This window comes from Lissotriton helveticus, chromosome 2_1 (assembly GCF_964261635.1).
Source record: "Lissotriton helveticus chromosome 2_1, aLisHel1.1, whole genome shotgun sequence".
NCBI lineage: Eukaryota > Metazoa > Chordata > Amphibia > Caudata > Salamandridae > Lissotriton > Lissotriton helveticus.
Window position 1 is genome coordinate 496,711,522 of NC_136059.1, and position 14,435 is coordinate 496,725,956.

Here is a 14,435-nt window from a genome sequence, read left to right on the forward strand (position 1 = left end):
CTGGTTTCGATGTCCCAGGAACAGAAAGGGGACAGGAGTTGTTCAGGCTTCAATTTGTGTCAAGGTCTGTACCAGCGTTTGGTGTGAGAAGTGGGGGTGGAGGGGCTTCCTGGGCTCATAAGTTGGAAATTCACCAGAGAGTGGTCAGATCAAATCAGAGGGCACGTTTCCCCACAGAGGATATTCGTAGAATTGGATAGGATGAGATCTAAAGTGTGCCCAACCATGTGGGTAGGGTTGTTGTTGATCTTCAAGAGACCAGTGGTGGCCTGGTCTTTTAGGCAAGCTGTGGCATCGGGATTGAGGGCATCCTCAATGTGGATGTTGAAATCTCCCAGGAGTAGAAAGTTACGGGTGGAAATAATATGTGGGGAGATAAATTCCATCAGTTGGCTAGTGAAACCTAGTAGTGGGCCTGGGGGTCTATAAAGAAGAGCCCATTTCCAGCTATGTTGGGGGTGTAGGTCGAGTCCTAAGACAAGGCATTCTATTTCGTCTGTGCACAGCTAGTCCAGAATAGAAATGAATATAAATGGATATGGATTCCTTGTAAATTAAGGCTATCCTGCCCCCTGCTCGTCCTGTCCTGTGTAGTTTATAGATTCAGTAGCCATCCGGGAGTGCCATTGCAATAGCAGGACTGAAGGAAGGTTTGATCCAAGTTTCTATGAGGAATCCAATGTGAGGATCTTTTTCAGTCAGAAGATCCCATATATTTATAACATGTTTAGGGAGGGATCTGACGTTAGCTAGGAAGCAGTTCCAGCCGATGTTGGTAGGTGGTGTCTGGGCGCAGCTATGAGCAATGCTCCAGCGAGACCCAGGTCCTTTGGACTGTTCAGAGAGTACTCCAAAATGAGGGGGAGCCATGCTCTGATATCTGCAAGTCCTGCAAGAAAAAGGGCCTTCAAGTAGGCTGTGTGAGTGTGTTCGGGGCTCACAGAGGTTGTATCTAATCATGAGCAACTCGTCTCGTGTGTAGGGGCACTGCAGGTTCATAACCTTGCAAGTATCTGAGGGAAAACTGGCAGTGGTACTGGCTCCTAGCGATGACCAGGGGCGGATGGGGGCAGACGGGCTTGTATTAAGGGCACATTCCGCACGCCAGCGGCGCGCTGGCTGCGCCCATCCGCCCCATGTCTTGCCAACCATCGACTAAAGTAGGGATTCAGCCACTAGAGCGTTACCCTCGTTTCTGTTCTCAGCTGGAAGTGCCCCTGGTCAGGTCCATCAGCACTGTCTCCTTCCACTCAACGGGCAAGCCCGTGTTGGACCAAGGAGGAGTGTTTGGATGGCGTCAGTGAGGTAGGGAAGAACAAATTAAAAGCACTGATTTTTATAAAGGCTTTTCCTAGGTTTCAGCGCATTACAAGTGCAAAGTGCAAGGTGATTTTAAAATTCAGTCCGATGTAACTACAATACCGGGATTCACTGTGGCAGAGTGAGGCTTGTGAAGGTCTGGCATTAAGTGTGTCCGCTGCATGTCTTGCCAGCTATCGACTAAAGTAGGGATTCGGCCACGAGAGCGTTACCCTCATTACCCTTGATATACCAATTTTGCTAGAATTTTTTTTATTAAACAACCATTTTTAATGTTTATTATAAGCCCAACTTGATGGTGAAGTTAGATTTTTGCTAAATATTAAGGAACATTGTTTTTCAGAAAGTTACTTTTCCTTGCCTGAATCAGCTGGAGGCTAAATTTCATTACATTCTGTCTGACACCGAGCTTGTGAATAGCCCTGATAAGATGTGAAAACTGCTCCTACAACACAGACAGTGAAGTGCGTGTGTGGAGATGTGTTTGTTCCACTGGCAGAAAGACGAGTAAGACTGTGCCAACGAACACAATTTACTTCAAAGTTGCTTTCCTTGTTACAAGCAGATGTTAGATGAGACTTGCACAGGCTTCTTCCTTTGTCTCCCAGTCAGGCAGGCATCAACCCCAATGGGAGGAAAGCTGACCCCCTAACTGGTTTGGAATGACCACAGAAGATGGGCAGAACATTACCCTGATAACACTTCTCAATAAACACACAGGCTCTGCACAACATGAGAAGAGTTTCTCCATCTTGGATTTAGTGAACAAGGTGCACTGTGGAATCAGTTGCAGTAGGGCACACAGGAACTGCTGCAAAGGTGAGAACTTTCACCCTTTTGGTTAGGAAGGGGCAGGAGCCACCCCAAGCCCCATTTTAGTGCCAGACATAAATGTGACACCAAGGTACTTTTTTCAGAACACTCTGGAACTGTGGATGAACAGAAGAATCAGTGCACTTGCTGTTTGAGACCTGTGAAGAGAATTGAAGAACTGGAACTTCTCCCACTTGTATCCAGGACAAAGAAGTGGACTCTAAGGGTCAGTTGGCTGGCATCTTGTATGGCTACAGGTACACAACTGGCTGCAAGAGGCCTGTTTCCTGAATGGCCCAGATGACCAGTACAAGCAGGACCTGATTTGGACTCTGCTGGTAGCCTGTACTTGTGTAAATCTCGACCACCAACTGCTGTTCCTGAGGCCCTGGGATCTTTGGATGTGTCTAACTGGACTTGTCTGAACATCTCTGAAAGGCTCCAGCCTTCTGGAGAACTCGGACAAATGTACTAAGCTGACTTGCCCAATAGTACAGCTTTGCTTGCTGCCTCGTCCTGCTCAATGATTTTGTCTTCTACCGCAGAGACTAAGTCCCAAGGTAAAAAGTCTGACGGGGTTGAACCTGGTTAGTGTATCTGACCCATATTCCATCATGGTCAGCATGAAATTGCACCTAGGACCTGTTCCACAATGACCAGATGACCTGCTTTGGCACTTAATGCCTGATGGTATTATATTTTCGCTATCTCCAGTTCCCCTTATTTGATTATTGTCATTTTGTTCATTATGTTATTCTCTATGTTTATAAACTGGAGGGTGATTTTATTGTGTTGTATTTTTTAGTTTTTTTGTTTCCAACTGTTTTACATATTGTATCTAAGTTAAGCCTGTTTGGCCTGTACAATAACTACTAAGGGTGGAGCTCAGGTTAAAATGACTCAAATGTTCAACTGGACCTAACAAAACAAGTACACCTATTACTTGTGGTGGACTACCATTCAACCCAGTTAATAATTCGCTTTCTCACAACATGTGCCAAGCCTTTATATCCCCCCTGCCACTCAACAACCCGATAAATGCTTGTGTTCTGTAATCTCTGCCTAGCACATATAATTTGTCAGACCACCCACATTTCTGTACCGCCGTGCATGTTTCTGCAGTCCATTATTATGTCAGAGCTCCAGCATCTCTTTACAGTCTTTGTCATGGTCATTATGTATGATTGGCTTGTGTCTTACCCAAGGGGTATTCATTGGGTGAGTGAGGCATATACAGCCAGGGCCTGTCTCTCCTGAGGAACTACCCTCAAGGTTACGAAAGTCGGAGACTGCAGCAGTGTACGTAACTGGGATTCTAAGCATCACTGTGCTCAGGACAATCACCAGTCTGAGGGAAACTGATTGTGTCATACCAGCCTCTTGGATTGAATTGAGTAGAATGTAAGGCACTTTACGTTTTTCAAAATATGCACCTCTCTGCAACTGGAAAAGGCCTGTCTGTATGCCATTATCTGCCGCCTACATATATAAGCACATCACTTTCAGAATATGACAACTAGACACTGGAATAGAAATGGAGCACTGAACACGCTCATTGTTAAGTTTGTGTATGCATCATCTGAAAACTCTTCAGATTTGGTTTACTAAATACAGTAATATCCAGGTCTGAATAAATTGCTCTTAGTCATAGAGTCCGTAGAATGACTGTGGTGAACTTGTTAGGTTGGGTATATGATATATGCCCTGGCTTACCACAGATGAAATTACCGTTACTTAATGATTATCATCCGGCAGTCGTTGCAAAGTCCTGGTTTCTAATTTGCTCACCTCCTTTCAATGAGCAGTAATGGCTTGTACCCATTTCTTCCTCTGGGTGCAAAGCGCTAAAAGCGATGAATGATTTTACCACAATCGTACATTCTGTCCTAATTGCTGTTGTCTCTCTCAGCACCAAGGTTAGCGTCTATCAGTGTTTCTTCAGCAGGGACCTGATGGTTCACCTGTAGTCCTAAACTGCAAGGTCCACCTCACTCCTCAGTGGCAAACTAACACAAGGATTGGCTCCACCAAATCAGGTTGTGACTTCAAAAGACTGCCATACTTCCCATGATACCATGAGAAGGGTGTATGATAGTTCCTCAGGCAAGAACCAGTATGGCTTAAAATGAGAAAAGGTTTTTCAGAATGCCTGCTAGGAGAGTATCTTGCTTCTCTATTTCCAATTTTCCACCTCACACGCCCTTTTTTTAGTGATGGTAGCCATCATTTCCTGATGGCCTCACAGGGTATCTCATGCTCTTGCATGTCCTAGAGTGCTCCCTAATGAAAAGACCTCATCAAATTTACATATCGATATATCCCAGTAAAAATGCATTCACACAAGATGTAAACAATAGTAATCTGATTTAGAAAATATTCAAAGTATAAAACCAAAGCTCCTATCCGCCCAGATTAGCACTTCAAGAAACACAGTAATGCCACCGAGAATATGTGTTCACAGTTCTGTGGAAGATTCATTGAGCTTCTAGCATTTTAGAACGAACAAAATTCCTTGTATGCATGCCAGAAGAAAAATACAAAAATATTTCCATCATTACTCCTGGATAAAAAGATTTTCTGTGAAATCACAAGGGGGAAGATTTACAAGCCCCTTGCGCCTCTTTTGCGCCGCCGTTGCATCACTTTTGTGACGCAGCGACGGCGCAAAAGATGCGCCATGGTGCGGGGTATTAACAACGCATTGTATAGCCCTGCGCCATAAAGAGGCGTTCCTGCGCAGGGGGGGGTTCCTGCGCAGGAACGCCTCCTAAAAGTGGCTGAGTGAAATCTACAAGATTTCACTCAGTCACTTTTAGGCCAATGCTGCGTCAAAACCCTGCGCCTGCTTGAAGCAGGCGTAAGAATTGATGCAGCATTAACAAGATAGGGCCCCCAGAGCATTGCTGGAGCTGCGTCGCCCTTGCGACGAAACTCCAGCAATGCGTCACTTTTACGGCACAGATGCGTGACGCATCTGTGCCGTTTTTGCCCCATGGTGCGTCGCATTGTAAATGCAGCGCATCCATGGTGGCGGAGGCATGGCGCACAATAAGTGGCTCATCCCTGCTGATATGCAGGGATGCGCCACTTATTGTAAATATGCCCCAAGATATTTAGCAACTGTATACTGATATCTCTCTCACATTCAACGCTTTGTCATGGTATCATATCTGCCAGACAGTTTCAAATGCAGAAATCTGGCGTGCACATCTCTCAGGTGTTCAAGTCATAATTAAAAATATTTCCTTTTTCAAATTCTCCTGTTGTTTTCTTTATTGCCTTTTAGAGCATTTGGGCCTTCATTTAACCAGTTGTTTTCAGGAACTTAGTTGATTTTGTGACAATGATAGCCCTCATTCTTTGATTTGCTATTATCTTGTTTAATGTTCTTCCTCTTTGAGCCCCCCCCCCAACTGGCCTCTACCTTCTCTTTTGACTTTGATACTTCCCCCTAATTGGCAGATTAAGTACCATAGTGCTTTATTTATGAATCCCTTATGTCATTTTCTGCGCTGCTGTTGCGTCACTTTTTGTGATGTAAAGGCGGCGTATGCCATGATGCGTCATACTGTAAATATGATGCATACAACATGTCGCAAGGAGGGCGCAATGAAAAGTGACGTATCACTGTTTTCACGCAGTGATGCATCACTTTTCATAAATGAGGCCCATAGTCTTTTGGGGCTTTTAGTGCATCAATTACTTATTTATTACTTTACATTTTCTAACCTTTTTTCTTTATTATAATTTGTTTTTTACAGTAGATACATCCTCCTTAGCAAGTTCCAAATGAAAATGAAAATGAAAATGAAAAATTATATTTGTATAGCGCCGAAACTACCCGGAGGCCCCGCAGCGCTTACATTGATTGTAATACTGAGCTGGCCGCGGGGTTACCGAGTTTTGGTGTACAGATGTGTCTTCAGCGCTTTCCTAAAAGCCATCCTGTTGGGGATCCCTCTAAGGGCAAGAGGGAGGGAATTCCAGAGCCTGGCGGCCGTGTGGGAAAAGGAGCGGCCGCCCCACCTAGCTTTGTTAATCTTTGTTGTAGTTGCTAGATGCAATGATCCGGAGCGAAGGGCTCTGGGGGGGACATAAGGCAGTACTAAAGGAAACAAGATGGCCGGGCCCGTTCGATGAAAAGATTTGTGGACAATGCACATGGCCTTGAACTGAGCTCTGGCGGCAACTGGAAGCCAGTGAAGATCGTTCAAGGCGTGCTTAGCAGACTGCCAGCGAGGGATGTTGTACAGTAGGCGGGCGGCACAATTTTGGGTGACCTGGAGCCTGTGGGTCACAGCTACCGGTGCTCCCAGATATAGCACGTTTCCATAGTCCAGGCGAGAAAGGATCAGGGCCTGGACCAAGATTCTCCTCGCCTGGAAAGGGAGCAACGGGAGCACTTTATGAAGCATCTTCATGAGCCCCGCACATGTGGCCGCTGTTTTAATGGCTTGAGCCGAGAAGTCAAGCGACTTGTCCAGCCAGACGCCCAGGCTCTTTATCTGGGGTTTGGGGGGGGGGGGGGGCGCCAAGGCAGGAAGGCCAAATAGAGGCCAGACAGGTCGGAGGAGGGTTGCCCAGGAGCATGACCTCCGTTTTCTCCCCATTGAGTTTGAGACAGGACAGTTGCATCCACCTAGCTACAGCCTCTAGACAGGGACCTAAGGTGTTGGATGACCCATCCGTGTGGTCTAGAGAGACCACCAGTTGGGTATCGTCTGCGTAGGTGACAATACGCACGCCGAAGGGTTGGACTATCCCTGCTAGAGGTTGCATGTAAACGTTAAAAAGCGTGGGGCTCAGGGAAGAGCCCTGAGGCACCCCGCAGCTAAGTGGATGTTTGATGGAAACAGCCTCACCCTCAAACACCTGCAAGAAACGCTCTTCCAGGAAGGAGGACAGCCACTCCAGTGCCGCGCCCGACACTCCCAAACTCATCAGACGATGTAATAAGATGGTGTGGTTGACGGTGTCGAACGCGGCACTGAGATCGAGCAAAATAATGGCTGCCTTTCCTCCCCGGTCCAGCACGGCTCGGGTTTCCTCCGTCACTGCAATGAGAGCAGTTTCAGTCCCATGCTGGGGACGGAACCCTGTCTGAGAGACGCAAAGCAGATCCGCTGATTCCAAGTGGTCTACTAGGATGGTGTTGATGTGCCTCTCGAGCAGTTTACTCATCCAGGGGAGTAGGGAGATTGGGCGGAAGTTAGACAGGTTGTTCCGTTCCAGGGAGGGCTTCTTTAATAAAGCCTTGACCATCGCACACTTCCAAGAGGTAGGGACAGAGTTGGTGGTGATAGAGGCATTGAGAGCATTCAAAATGGCCGGGCGGATGGCATCCCAGACCTTTGTAAGAATCCTCGGGGGCGCTGGATCATTAGGGGATCCCGAGGTGACTTTAGGGATGATTTTATCAATAGTGGCGGAGTCTAACAGGGGAAATTTGTCCAGTATGCAGGGGGCAGTAGAAGCACTCTCCAGAGAGATGGTGGATTCCTCAGCCTCATTACCTCCAGAAAATAAAGAGTAGATGGTTTGAATCTTCTGAAAGAAATAAGAGGCTAGATCATCGCATCGGGATTGGGCGCCCGATGGGGACAGCTGCTCGGGTGCGGGAGAGATTAGGGATTTAGCAATTTAAAACATTTCTTTGGGAGAATTGGCGGCTGAGTTGATTTTTGAGTCGTAAAAAAGAGCCTGTGCAGTTTTCATTTCAAGTTTGTAGAGCTTTATAGCGGCTCTGTAATCTGCTCTCTTTGAGGGTGAGCGGTCACTTCTCCATGCTCTCTCTAATTTACGGCAAGACTGCTTCCTGAGCCTGAGAGCAGGGGAGTACCAGGGGGCAACTTTAGGTCTTTTTATCAAGTCGAGGGGTTTCTTAGGGAGGACTTGATCCAGGGTGCAAGTTATCCAGTTGTCAAAATTGGCGGTAGCCATGAAATCTAATCAAACAATAATGCATATCTGAAACTGAATAGGGAAAGAGACATAAAAATAGATACTCAAACCATATCATTAGTATCTGCAACAGCAAACAAAAAAAGACTCAATGGCGAAATCGCAGTCTAGATCTAAACAATATTATCTAACCAATTATTGATCGGAGACCAGATTTTAAGCCCCCAAATGCGTTTCTTAACACCCGTTTTTTTATAAACAGATATCTCTAAATTATATAAGCCAAGTAACCTGGATCTCCAATTAGTAAATGTTGGGGCATCAGAACTGATCCACAGGGAAGTAATACATAACCTCAATGTTGACATGGCAATGAAAGGGAAACAAACTTCTGCGTTCACATTTTGTCCTATTGTAGGACTCTCAACCCCAAAAATTACCAACTCTGGAGTAAGTGTGACTGGGGTTACTAATATTACTTTTAAGAAGTCACTTATGTCCTGAAAACAAGCTCCCAGCTAGTCCGCATCTATTACATGAGCTCCCCTTCGACTGCGTCCATTTTGAGGATTGGCAGGGGAATAATATAAATCAAAAACAGACATGAAGTGCTGCGACTTCAGACTGCTGTACAAGATCACAGAATTAGCCCGTTCAAGTGACTTAGATAAATTGATATTTACTCCCCCTAATTTCCTTTCCCATCGATCACACTGAGTTATTAAATCATCGGCCAGCTGGGTAATTAAAGACTGATAGATTGCCCCAATGCGTGATTGTCTTTGTAATAATTTGATTATGTTGATGGCCTCCAAGTTACACAGATTTTTTTGTAATCTAGGAACTCGAAATCTCCGGATTTATAGGAATTTAAAAAAATCGCTTCTGGGTAGATCAAATATCTCCTGTAAAGTGGTGGATGACATCAGGCTACCCCCTTGTCTTAGGTCCCCAAGAAGTGTTATCCCATAATCGGCCCATCTAAACGTAATCCTGTCCTGAAATATTGGCGTAGAAGACCATGAGCAGAGAAGGGGGTGTATGCATTAATATTTGAAATTGTGAACCTTTTCCGGACTTTCTTCCAAACAGAATAGGCAGATTGTATTGTTTTAAATCTGGTTTTCTTGAAATAACTTGGCTCCAGAGTTTTGACTAACTTTTGTCGTGAATTGTCTCCCAAAAGCATCTCATACAGTGTGGGATTAGTGGCTGCTGAGCCAGGTTTTTTAGTGGTTATGAGAATTTCCATGTGTTGTAGGCTAGCAGCCCAATGATATAGTAAAACGTTTGGCATGCCCCAACCCCCCCATGATCTTGGAAGAGTCATCCACTTATGGCCCTTCTTGTTCTTCGATAGCCCCATAAGAATCTGGAGCAGATCTGTTCAATTTTTAAATAAAAAGATGTGGGGAAAATAAATGGTATAGTGCGAAAAAAGTATAAAAATTTGGGTAGAATAGTAATTTTGATGACATTGTATCGCCCATGTAACGATAAATGTAAACAATCTAACCTCTCCAGAAGATTACTAACCATTTGGGTAGCTGGTTGTACATTAAGTGCCAGAATACGTTCGACATCCGCTGTTATTCTAACCCCCAAATAGGTAACCTCCGGAACGGTCAAGATTTCAAATGGACGAAAATTGTCCGACTGTATACACTGCATTTTATCAACGTTCAATTTATAACCGGATACGGCATCAAACTGTTTAGCACAAATTCTCATTATAGGAAAGGCTAGCCTTAAATTACTGGTGTGAATAGCAATGTCATCAGCGTAAGCCAATGTTTTGTAGGTGATATTATTCAGAGTTATGGGCTCAATATGGATTTCATTTTCCAGTTTCTCTAAAAAGGGATCGATATAGAGTGAGAATAATAATGGAGAGCAGGGACAACCATGTCTCGTACCCCTGGTGATATTGAATGGTTGCGAATATTGTGCAGCTATTCGGATAGTTGTTTCGGGGGATATATAGAGCACTTGAATAGCTTGGATGAATTCAGATGTAAAACCCTTCCAATGTAGAACAGACCAGAGGAACCGCCAGGAGACCCTGTCGAACACCTTTTCCGCATCCAACAGGATTATTCAGAGCGGGGACCCCGTGGCTTGCGCCCAATCGAAAAGGGCAATTGCTCTCTTGACATGATCTGTTGTATCTCTTTCTTGGATAAACCAATGCTTTCTGAGTGATACTAACGGAGTTATTACTGTGCCAAGCCTTGAAGCAACTATTTTTGAATAAACCTTGGTCTCAGAAGTGATGAGTCTAATCGGTCTATAAGATCCTGGGTTTAGTTCGGATTTGCCCTTTTTCTTGGATACAATGATTGCGGTCTGATGCCAAGATTTAGGGGTCTGTCCCTGTTGGGCGAGCTGGAATAAGGATATTAGAGTTGGCTTCAGCACTTGCCGAAAAGTTCTAAAGATCTCCAAAGGAATTCCATTCAGCCTGACCGCTTTATCGGGGGCTAGAGATACGATCGCTGACTCAATTTCCTCCCAGGTAATAGGGGCATTAAGGGTCTCATTCTGCTCAGAGACTTTTGCAGTTTCAACTCCACTTAGGTATTCAGTGATATCACTGATAGTTGCTTCAGCTTCTACAGTATACAATAGAGTATAAAAATTATTAAAAGCATTAAGTATATCTTGAGGTGTATCCAATATTTGACCTAGCGGATCTTTGATACGACTAATTTTGTTTATCACAGCTCTTTGCTTTATACGTTTTGCCAATAGTTTCCCGGTGTTTTTCCCAAGTTCGTAAATATCGGACCTATGCTGGACATATTTAGCAGCAATCTCTTCTGCGTAGAATGAATGTATTTTTAATTTAGTAACAGATTATATTTTGGCATGCAACCGTACTTTGGCCAAGACTAATTTGTTTAATAAGTTCAACCTCAGCAAGAGCCAAATCGTTGATCTATTGTTTGATCATATCCCTAATATCCCTCTGACGATGTAGAGAAAAGCTGAGTGTCTCACCGCGTAAGGTGGCTTTAAATGCATCCCATACAATTATTTCGGGGGCAGTACCCTGATTCATATTAAACAATTCTGGAATCCATTTGGCCATATGTTGACAATAAGATGTATCTAGTAACAGTTTCTTATCAAACGTCCATGGATTAAGAGTCCTAGGAAGCCTAGACAATGGAATCCCTATAATTACAGGGTTATGGTCAGAAATGACTCTCGGAAATAAATTAATATCCACTTTTTCTGCCTATTGTTGTGGAAAAAAAAAATCTAACCACACCATGTATTATGTGGTGACAACAAAAAGTGTACCCTGGCTCCCCAGATCTGTGTCTATGCGATACATCTAATAAGCCGTGTTCAATGACAATACCCTGTAGTGCTTTAAATGTCTTGCTCTTACGGGCAGAATAAGGCATGGATCCAGGTATATTAAAATTATGATCTAAGTGAATATTAAAGTCATCGCATAGTACCAAAGGGGATGGCCAAGATACTAATTCGATATTAATAAAGTTAAAAAAAGCTGGGTGGTTCAGATTAGAACCATATATGGAGCAAATAGTCAAAATGAAACCCTTAATGTCTGCCTCTAAGATCGCCCACCGTCCCAATTGGTCCTCTTTCTTACGCTTGCAGACAATTACCCCATGTTTTGCTAGAATGGCTACTCTCCGTGTATTGGTCCCTTGATCTGTACATGCCAATAGATCAAGACCAGTGTCCCGGAGCCAGTTGCGATTGCACCAAGAGATGTGTGTTTCCTGAACACACAGCACCTCTATTTGCATTTTCTTAATTACTTTCGCAAATATCCCCCTTTTTTACGATCATTAAGACCGCAGATATTAATTGAACAGATCGATAGTTTTTCCCTAGACATATTCCAAGTTGCATTGAAGACTAAACAATTTGACTTACAGTATACTTTCCAGAATACAATTTAAACATTGCTAAATGTGACTTTATGAATGTGTCTTTCAAGAATGAATGTACATAATGAACAGACAGATTGATCATGTCATTTGCTCCCCGCCCCATCCCCCCACCGTGTTCCTCTCCCTCCCAGAAAGCCCCTCCCATTACCCCCCTTCCAAGAGGCAAAGGAACCTAATTCCCTGGTGATATGGAGCCGAAAATCCCCTACCCCCACACCACACCAAACATTCACCCCTCCTCAAATCAAACCTAATACGGGGTAGGTTACAGAACAACTTATCATTGTTAACAAATCACAGGAGAAACAAAAAATAACAGTGAATGTCAAAGAGAATCATATCCTATAAATACTCCTGAACTGATCTAATAGGGTGCCTACCACACTAAATGTTGAAAACCGCAAATTAGTGAACACCCTTAACATACCTACATAGAGGACAGAAATTCCTGAGCCTGAATTTCAGAAAAAAAAGTGTGTCTGCCCTTTGAAAATAACTTTCAATTTTGAAGGAAAACCCAAACCCCTTTAGCTTGGAATGCCGGGATGAGTTGCCGTAAGAGCCATCTTTTCTCGACAGTAGCCTGTCAAAAATCAGGACGCACAAAGAACTCACACTCTTTGCCCTTAGGCTCTCTATCTGGTCTGGCTAAGTCATAAAGAGCTTCCCTAGCTAGTAAGTTATTGAGTGATATGAGAAGGGCCCGAGGCCGAGGATTAGACTGACCACCAATTTTTTTGTGAACATTGAAGGGAAAGCGGTGTGCTCTCTGAATTTGTGCTTTAATTCTGGAAATGCCTCATCAAAAAGCTTAACCACAAATTGTCGAACGTCTCCCTCCTCTTTTCCCTCCGGAAAACCTAAAATGTGGAGATTATTCCTCCATGAGCGATTTTCAATGTCGGTGAGTTTCCACACCATATCATCCCTGATAGATTTTATTGATTTCGTAAGATTTTTTTGAGAGGTTAGTTCATCTTCCAACTGGAGGATTCATGTTTCTGCTTCTCCCATTCTTGATGAAAAATTGGCGCATGACTTGGCAACTCTTCTAATTGAGTTTTGAAGTTTCCGATAGGCGCCTTGTGTTCTGGAACTCTGGGCTCTTGTTCTCCTCTTAAAGCCATGATAGTCTGATAGATTATAGGGAGTGTGATACCTTCAGGATTTATCTCAGCATTCTGGATATCATCGCCTGTTTGGCTCTCGGCTGGAGTATCTTTATCATGCAATTCCGTTGAGAAGGAATAATCCCAGGTCAATGAACCTGCCATACCCTTAGACTGTCCCACTAAGGTGGTCTTTTCATGTAAACTGGCCGTTGTGCCTTGCCCCAGTAATGTTTTGTCATTCTCCTTCTCCCCGTGTAGGCTGCTACTATCGCTCTCTTCTGCAGCCCAATCATTAACTGGGTGCTCCTCCCCCAAGAGGTTTGAATAGTCCGACATTGAGTAAATCTTATAAACAACCTCCTCATCTTTGGAGGATATTGAATTATCGCCTCCGGGGTGTCCTGAGGTTGAAGGGTCAGTTGGTATATTAATCTGGGAGAACTCTATGGAGACTACAGGCCCCATAATGCAGCTGTTTTGTTTATCAACAGGATCTGTTCCATCGTTACCCTCAGTGGAGTTACCAACAGGGAGGGGACTGATTGTAGCTCCCCGGTACCCTGTATGGTAGTCAGACCCCCACCTGCCCACATCGCAGTGCCCAATGTTACACCAGGGGCTGGCGACTCTTCCTGCAAATTCGCCGTGCTTTGGAAAACTGACACCGAAGCTGTGAGAGCAATAGCTGAGGCGGAGACAGGCATAGGTGAGTCATGCTTTACTTTTACGATGCTTTTAGAGCTGGCAGCAGGCTCCCCTGAGACCTTGTTCTTCTCGCCATGTAGCATAAACAGCGCAGGTACAGTTTTACTAGCGGGATTCTTTTTCTGCTCTCCTAGGTTCGTGGGGCCATCTAGCGATGTGCCGGTAGAGCAGCGTTTTTTCACATCCATGCTCACCATCATCGCGGTATCAAATGCTGGCTGCTGCTGGCCGGCGGTGTTCCTGGGGGGAGTGCGGCTCTTGACGCTTCTTGCCCCGATCTTCAACGGCATTGCCGCGGCAAGATAGGCGCAGCGAGCTAGTCAGGAGATGACACCGGGAGTTTTCCACTCTGTAGGAGAGTACGGTCTGCTATCCTATGGTCACCCCAAATTTTTGTTTTTTGCTTCACTGGTTTATGACTTAATGTGGCTGTGGGCCTGCTAATCAGACCCACAGCCTGCTGTTCTCTCTCTAAATTAATGCCAATGCACTCTAGGTGCATTACGAATGGGAACTGGTTCACCTTATAGGCCCCTGTAACAGTGTACCCAGGGTACCCAGGGCATAGGTGTTTCCAAGGCCTACCAGGGGCTGCAGCACGTATTGTGCCACCCCTGGCCTGGCCTCCATATTTGACACAACTGGTTGATCA